At 40.2% G+C, this 9,093-nt stretch overlaps 1 long non-coding RNA gene across 1 annotated transcript; it reads left to right on the top strand.

Moving 5' to 3' along the window:
• Positions 1 to 7,267: 7,267 nt before the first annotated feature.
• On the top strand, positions 7,268 to 8,775 carry LOC122495426. The gene is made up of 2 exons (XR_006300442.1): positions 7,268 to 7,314; positions 8,039 to 8,775. It is a non-coding gene; the product is annotated as an uncharacterized LOC122495426 (long non-coding RNA).
• Positions 8,776 to 9,093: the final 318 nt, after the last annotated feature.

Raw genomic sequence — 9,093 nt, 5'->3', positions numbered from 1 at the left:
ATACATCCAGTAGTGTGCTAGATAACCTGTGCACCTCCCAAGCTCAAACTGGACATGCCTAAAATGGAAATCTCTCCCTGCTCAAAACCCTTCTCTTAGACCTCAGCATTTTGGACTGAAGGGATTTGAGTGGAACTGACAGGAACGAATTATGCCAAGCTGATGAACTCACAAATTCCAGTAGTTTAATTAGTTTGGGAAACTAAAAAATTTAACTGTAACTTTAATAAACATTGGCCATAAACACAGTACTTGAAGAATTAAGCAGGGAGTCTAGTTAAGGTTCCTGGGGTAAGCAAGCAGTGAGTGATCCATTCTTTACAGAGAGGCTGGTGTTCTTGGTTTAGAAGTGAAGGAATTCTTGATCAGAAGCCAAGTAGTGAGCTCCTGACCTGCCCTCTAACCCAACTTTAAGATTTCTCTACATTGGGGACCCCTGCTAAGAGCTGTTTACTTATCAGTTAAGATCTTTTTTTTTTTTTAATTTAAAAAAAATTTTTTTTTTTAACGTTTATTTATTTTTGAGACAGAGACAGAGCATGAACAGGGGAGGGGCAGAGAGAGAGGGAGACACAGAATCGGAAACAGGCTCCAGGCTCTGAGCTGTCAGCACAGAGCCCGACGCAGGGCTCGAACTCAACAGACCGTGAGATCATGACCTGAGCCGAAGTCGGACACTTAACCGACCAAGCCACCCAGGCGCCCCGTTAAGATCATTTTAATATTCAGTATCTGGTAATGTGTGGCCTTCACACAAATACCTACAAGTTTGTTTTGATGATCAAAGTATTGCAGCATAGAAGTCTCTGGAATATACTCAATATCCTGAGAGTTGTTTGAAAAGCGATCTTCTGTGAAAACGTTGAAGTCGTTTAGGACTAAAGAACAGGTTGATTGTGAAAAGTGTGCCTCAGTACATCGGAAGATGTTGAAAACAGCTTTATGGCCTTCACGACAGTTGTGAATTTTAGGTGATGTGCCAGAGTAACTAATACGTGAGCGTTTGTGAAGTTTCCCACTCAGTTGGAGCTGTCTTTAAGTTACAGCTATTTAGAGAGCCTGTGATACAGCCAAAACACAGCACTTAAAATTTGGGGAACTGCTGTTGTCTTGCATTCCTCAAACATTTAAAAACATCGTAGTACTTGGAAACAAAACCTGTGCAGGACCTTGGGATATTTAGTACTGACCTAAAGATAGGTTAAATAGTGGTCGTGGTGCCAGTGAGCCTTAGAGGCCAACTTGTATGGATTAGGGATGTGAAGAAACACGAAGTTGGGAGGCCTCTCTTGTCCTAAACCTCATTTCCTTTGGATTTACAGAGTACTCACAACTGTGAGCTGTAAACATAAGGCAAGAGAAACCACCCTGGCTGTACGTTTGCTGGATCACATGTCCTCGCCTGACATTCCTAAGTGCAGGTGTACAAGCTCTGGATATAAAGTGAACAGGCAAGAGAATGTAGACGTAGAAATTCTTGGCCATGAGCAGTCAGATCTGCAAACGTCATTATTTGGATAAGTGGGCTTGATAAGATAGTGCTTTGGGACTCCTGCAAAACACTAAGTAACTATCTCAAGACCGTATATGGGTGTTCCTTTCTCTCTCCAGGGGATATTTTCCAACCAAACCAAGACTGGCTCGCTAAGGGCATAGATTTCTCGCGCCTGGACCTCGATTCCCAGAGGGCGGGGTACGCTGCTGGTCAATGGTATTCGGTCAAATTATGCTTCATCAGAGAAGTACACGTGAATCCCCAGAGGCGTGGCCTTTCTAACCATCCTCCTTCAAAAAAGTGAATGTGTAGATCTAACTATACAAAGAACCTGGCCAGGCCAAAGCTTTATTTTTGAGAAAATAAGAGGAGCCAGGGGCGCCTGGGTGGCGCAGTCGGTTAAGCGTCTGACTTCAGCCAGGTCACGATCTCGCGGTCCGGGAGTTCGAGCCCCGCGTCAGGCTCTGGGCTGATGGCTCGGAGCCTGGAGCCTGTTTCCGATTCTGTGTCTCCCTCTCTCTCTGCCTCTCCCCCGTTCATGCTCTGTCTCTCTCTGTCCCAAAAATAAATAAAAACGTTAAAAAAAAAAAAATAGGAGCCAAATTAATAATTTACTTCATTCCAGGAATAGTATAGTTCACTTATATAGCAAGTTCAACTTTTAGAACAAGAGAAGTGAATCCTTCCATACATTTTGTTCTGTAAACTGCCTTTTTTTCTTTACATAGAACCTACCCTAAGAGGTATTGTTAATATTGTATTATTCGAAACTTTTAATGTACATAAAAGTGTATGTAATCATAATCTCTTTATATAAAGTCTATATCTTTAAAAAATACAAATGAGAATACTAAATGTAAATTATTTTTATCATATATCTGGGAGAAGTTCCTATATCAGCACATAACTTCATTTCTTTTAATGAATGTTGCATTATATGGATGCACCTGAATTTAGTTAAATAACCAGAATTTAATAATTATTCATTTGAAGAATTATTTATTTAAGAACATTTACTATATTCAGGTATGACTTTGTCTAAGTCACTTTGATTCCACTCTTAGTCTACATTTTCACATAATTATGTGAACTATCGGAATCTTAATTCAGATGGTTTTCAGCCAGTTCTCGGGATATTGAATGTATTCCAAAGACTTCTTTGCTGCAATATACGTCAGTCATCAAAACAAGCTTGTAGGTATGTATACAAGAGAAGAGATAAAAGAGAAATAGATATTTCTGTCCTAAGATTCCAGAATTTTTAATTTTAAGTTGTTACCAAATTGGTGCCCTTGAATGATGGCACCCATTTATATTCCTACTAGTAGTGGAAGTGCAATAACGTGCATCTGGTGGACAAAAAAAATGTATCAGTATTTTATCTCTGCCCTCCATTTGTTGAGTTTCTCTTTCTGGGGCTCCTATTGATTGGGTGACCTGGAGGTCCTGTATGTCTGTTAGCTTTCTTTCACAGGCTCTTTTAGTCTTTTTTAATTTTACAGTGTGGGATTATTTCTTTGACTTTCTCATCTAGCACTTTTATTGATTTAATTTTTCATTTTGATAATCTTGAGGTGTTTGTTGTTTTTTTTTTAACTCCTCCATTCTGGTAAATTTCAAACATAGATGTAGAGGGAATGGTATAATGAATCCATTCAGCTTTAAGAACTGTCAACAGGGGCACCTGGGTGGCGCAGTCGGTTAAGCGTCCGACTTCAGCCAGGTCACGATCTCGCGGTCCGTGAGTTCGAGCCCTGCGCCGGGCTCTGGGCTGATGGCTCAGAGCCTGGAGCCTATTTCCGATTCTGTGTCTCCCTCTCTCTCTGCCCCTCCCCCGTTCATGCTCTGCCTCTCTCTGTCCCAAAAATAAATAAACGTTGAAAAAAAAAATTTAAAAAAAAACCTGTCAACAGTTTTCATGTATAACTTCATTCTCTCCCCCAACCGACCTTCAAATTATTTTGAAGTTAATCCCAAACATATTATTATGTATACACATTTTTCAGTGTCTAAAGGACTCTTAATTATTACTTTGTAATTATTTACCTTGTTTTTTCAGTTTAGTATGTGTTAAGTATGTTCACTTTGCTGTGCAACAGATCTCCAGAAGTTTTCCGTCATGCGAAACAAACTATAAAAACAACCCCCATTCTCCCCACCCCTAACCCTTGCCAACTACCATTCTGATCTTTGTTTCTATGAGTTTGACTACTTTAGATACTTCATAGAAGTGAAATCCTACAGTATTTCTCTTTGTGACTGGCTTATTCCATTTAGCATAATGTCCTTAAACTTCATCTTTGTGCTGTATGACAAGATCTCTTTCCTTTTAAAGGCTGAATATTTCATTGCATGTACATACCACATTTTATTCATTTATCCCTCAATGAACATTTGAGTGGCCTCCACCTTTTGACTATTGTGAATAATGCTGCACTGAACACAGGAGTATTAATACCTCTTCCAGATCTGGCTCTCGATTCTTTTAGGTAAATACTCAGAAGTGGGATTGCTGGATCATATGGCATAACTTTGTATTTTTCATTTTTTGAGGAACCTCCATTACATTTTCCATAGCAGCTGCACCATTTCATGTTCTCACCAAGGGTTCCAATGTCTCCACATCCTCGACAACACATTTTCTGTTTTGGGTTTTTAATTTGGTTTTTGTTATAGTAGCTATCCTAATGGGTGTGAGGTGGTACCACACTGTGTTTTGATTTGCATTTCTCTAATGATTAGTGAAGTTGAGCATCTTTTCTTACACTTGTTAGCCATTTCTGTATCGTTTGAGAAGTATTTATGCAAGTTATTTGTCCATTTATTAGTCAGGTTATTTATGTTCTTATTGGGTTGTAGGAGTTCTTTCTATATTCTGAATATTTAACTCATTATTAGTTATGCGATTTGCAAATATTTTCTCCCATTCTGTAGGTTGCCTATTCACTGTTGATTGTTTCCTTTGATGTGCAGGCTTTTTTTAAGTTTGATACAGTCCCATTTGTCTACTTTGCTTTTGTTGCCTATGCTTTTGGGTGTCGTATCCAAGAAATCATTGCCAAATCCCTTGTCATGAAAACTTTGTTTTCTTCCGGGAATTTTGTAGTGTAGGTATTAGTTTAAATATTTTTCTGTGTGAGACAGAGTGTGCATATGTGCAGGGCCAGGGCAGAGGGAGAGGGAGAGAGAATATCTTAAGCAGGCTCCATGCTTAGTGCAGAGTCCAATGTGGGGCTCAGCCCCACCACTGAGAGATCGTGACCTGAGCCAAAATCGAGTGGGATGCTTAACTACTGAGTCATCCAGATGCCCCTAGTTGAAGTCTTTAATTTTGAGTTAATTTTTGAATATGGCTTCACAGTTTTGCATGTAGATATCCAGTTTTTCCAGCACCATCTGTTAAAGAGACTGTCCTTTCCCTTGCTGTGCGTTCTTGGCACCCTGATTGAAAATCATTTGACCCTATACATGAGGGTCAAGGCATCCTTGCATTCCAGGAAAAAATCCCTCTTGGTCATGGTGTGTAATCCTTTTAATATGCTGATGAGTTTCGTTTGGTACTATTTTGTTGAGGATTTTTGCATCAGTATTCATCAGGGATATTGGTCTGTAGGTTTTTTTTATTAAGGTATAATTGACATATAACAATAGTTTCAGGTGTGTAAGATAATGATTTAATATTTGTATATATAGTCTGTAGTTTTCCTGTAGTGTCTTTGGTTTTGGTATTGGAGTAATGCTGTCCTTAAGAATGAGTCTAAAGTATTCCCTTCTCTTTGGTTTGTTAGAGGAGTTTGGGGATTGGTGTTAATTCTTCTTTAAATGTTTGGTAGCATTCCCCAGTGAAGCCATCTGATCCTGGGCTTTTCTTTGTTGGTAGGTTTTGATTACAGATTTAGTCTCCTTACTAGTCTGTTTCAATTTTTTATTTCTTCATGATTCAGTCTTAGTATGTTGTGTATTTCTAAGAATTTATCCATTTCCTATGGGTTATCCAGTTTGTTGGCATGTAAGTGTTCATAGTATTCTCTCATAATCCTTTTTGGGGTTTTTAAAAATATTTATTTGTTTGTTTGTTTGTTTGTTTGTTTATGAGACGGAGTGGGGGAGGGGCAGAGACAGGGGGAGACACAGAATCCAACACAGGCTCCAGGCTCTGGGCTGTCAGCCAAGAGCCCAACATGGGGTTCAAACTCACAAACTGTGAGGTCATGACCTGAGCCAAAATCAATGCTCAACCAACTGAGCCACGCAGGTGACCCAGTCCTTTTTGGTTTTGTGGCATTAGTTGTGATGTCCCAGGTTTCAATTCTGATTTTAGTTATTTAAATATTTTTTTCTTTTTTTGAAATTAATCTAGCTAAAGGTTTTTAAATTTTGTTGATCTTTTCAACAATCCAATTCTTAGTTTTGTTGATATCCCTATCAGGGTTTTTTCTATTCTCTATTTTGTGTATGCTCTCATCTTTAGTATTTTCCTCATGCTAACTTTTGAGTTTCTTTTTCTTTCTCTAGTTGAGATGTAAAGTTAGATTACTGATCTGAGACTTTCTTAATGTAAGCGTTTACACCTACAATCTTCCCTGTTGGTACTGTTTTCACTTTATCTCATACATTTTGGTGTGTTGTGTTTCCATTCTCATTTGTCTCCTGGTATTTTCTAATTTCCCTTGTGAATTCCTTGACCAAAGAACTTGACTAAATTGGTTTTTTTGAATTCCAGAAAGTTGAACTCACAAATCTGTTTTCATTTTCTTTGTTATTTATTCCTTGGTTTTCCTCTATGATAGTTTCAGTGAGGTCTCTAGGCAGAGATGAAGCAACTATCTGTGCTCAGTCTGCAACCCTGAGCTGAGATTTAACTGATTCTTAAGGTTTCTTGAGCATCTGTTTTATATAGATAACCCACATAGGACATTTCTCATTAACAAGAACGGTAGAGTGGCATTGTGCTGAAAGGTAGGGGCTCCTGAAGCAAATTTGGCTTTTCTCTTTTCTAGCTGAGACTTTGGTTAGGTATGTTACTTACATTCTTGTATATGAGTTTCTTCACCAATCAAATGAGAATACTAAAAATCCCTTATGGAGTTATTCAAAGATGAAATGAGTTAATATTTTTAATGTACTTAGGTGAGTGATTGGCATAGAGTAAGAACTATTTCAATATTTGGAATTGAATAAATTTGAATTTCAGAAAATGAAATGCATCTGAGAATGTGGCCCCTTAAATTTGTCTCACTCATACCTGGTACAGAGTTCCTCGAATACAACAAGATTTAAAACATTTTTTTTTTCTGCTTAGAGGTCAACTAAGTTGCGTGGTGACAATTTTTGCACTTAAATAGGTAGTTAATAAAAAAAAACGAACTTAAGTAAGTTTGAATGACTGTGTGTATCCCTGACAAGATATACAGGCGTCACAGTCGTGACTGAAAGGAATGCACAGAAAGTCCGACTAACAGAGTCAAGAGGCACAACCTGGCCAAGGGAACACTCAAGGAAACAGATTCCAAACGTTTGTTTCCTTTATTTTTATTAACCCTTGCATTCGCACAATATTTCAGCCAAAGCTTGAGGAAAGTAAGAACCCGACCTATTGAAAGCTCAACCAGAAGATTAATAAAATAGTCAGCCAAAGATACAGTTCTACAAAATTGCAATATTTTTTAATGTCTGTTTATTTTTGAGAGAGAGAGAGAGAGAGGCAGAGTGCAAGCAGGGGAGGGGCAGAGAAAAAGAGAGAGACACAAAGCCCGAAGCAGACTTCAGGCCCAGAGCTGTGAGCACAGAGCCCGACGCGGGGCTTGAACTCGCAAATGGTAAGATCATGACCTGAGCTGAAGTCGGAAGCTCAACCGGCTGACCCACCCAGGCGCCCCGGCAATATTTTTTAGAAAGAACTTTTGACATTGTTTTCCTGTAAGCATTTGACAGGTGTTTTTAATCACACAGTATTCATTAGTTGTTCACTTACAGTTTGGCACATTTGCATTATGAAGCCTCAAGTGTTTTCATTTCTAAAAAGGTCAGCACTGTGGGCTTAAGTCTTTTTCAAAGATAAATCCCATTAAACTGCTTTACAAAAAAATGAAAGAAGACCCACAAGAGCAAACCTGAGGAAGGAGAAATCAACCATTACACTAAAACCAGGAAGACCGATTTATCGCAGTTCAGTCCTTTGTTGCCACGATGCCAGAAAATGAGGTTGACACAAGTTCTTTAAAGATTCTTCTTGTTTTTCTTTTGAAATAATCTCGAACTTACAGAAAAGCTGCAAGAACAGTACAAAGAACATTTTGTCAACCGTTCACTCCGTCACCCCCAAACACTTCAGTGTATTATTTCCGGCACAAAAATGCATTCTCCACAACCATAATAGAGCCGTTAAAATTAGAATATTCACATTGATAACGTTAGCTCCGTCCAGTCCTCACATCTCCTCCAAGTTTTGCCCGTTGTTCCAATCTTGCCCCTTAGAGCACAGAGATCCCAATAACAATCAGGCATCCCATTGAGTTAACAGATCTTGTGTGTCTCATTTAGCCCGGAACGGTTCCTTGGTGTCCCTTTGACCGTCATGCCCCTGACGCTTCTGAAGGTTCCAGGCACTGAAATTTGGATGCTTTCCTTACCCCACGTGGGCTGCGCACCTCATTCGGGGCTGCCTCCTGCAAGCATGCCCTCCTGCCCGGAGACCCTCCACTTGGGCCGGACGCCCCAAGCCCGGCTGCCCTTGCCATCGCAGTGACGCCACCTCACCCTGCTCGGGCTCCGGCACCCTGGCACCGGGGCCCCCACCCAGGCAGCACCCCTCACCCCACTGAGGCGACACAGCACCTTGCGCTGGGCAGCCCCTCCACGGACACCCACCTCACCCTGCTCCGGTGCCGACAGCCTGCAATGCGAACGTCGCGGCGCCCCACTCCCCGGGCGGCTGGTCGCACGCAGAGGCTGACTTGCTCAGGGGGAGAGGGATCACGGGAAAAAGGACAAGCTTCGGATGGTGTTCAGAAACGCGTTTTAGTATCTGTCTGTACATGAGTCGCAGCCGAACCAGCTGACGAACTGAAGTCCTTTTACTTAAGCAGAAAGCACAAACCGTAAGCACAAAAGCGTTCTCGTTTACATCATGAATCCCAAAGGAGTATTTTGAAGTGTTAAAACGGGTGGTCACATTTGACTGTGATTATTTTAAAAACATGCGCAGAGAATTCACTCAGTCTTCAACATTTTCTATGTATACACAAAAACGAAACCAATAAAAATTATCATGTAAGACATTTAAATTAGTAAGCTGTTATTATATAATTTGGGTTCCTGTTTTACAATGATGTGTTAGTGTTCTCCAGAGAAACAGAACCAATAACTTCTATATACATGACATTTATTGAAATATATGAAATTTATTGTAAGGAATTGGCTCATGTGATTATGAATGCTGACTAGTCCCAAGATCTGCAGGGTGAGTCAGCAAGCAGAGACCCGGGAGAGCCAGTGGATTAGTTCCAGTCTCAGTCCAAAGGCCGGAGAACCAGGAGCAATAACGGTATAGCTCCAGTCTGTAGGCCCATAGGCTGAAGATCTGGAAAGGGACAACG

Source organism: Prionailurus bengalensis, chromosome F2, assembly GCF_016509475.1.
Source record: "Prionailurus bengalensis isolate Pbe53 chromosome F2, Fcat_Pben_1.1_paternal_pri, whole genome shotgun sequence".
Lineage (NCBI taxonomy): Eukaryota > Metazoa > Chordata > Mammalia > Carnivora > Felidae > Prionailurus > Prionailurus bengalensis.
The sequence above is the reverse complement of the archived record's forward strand: the minus strand, read 5'-3'. Positions and strand labels throughout refer to the sequence as shown.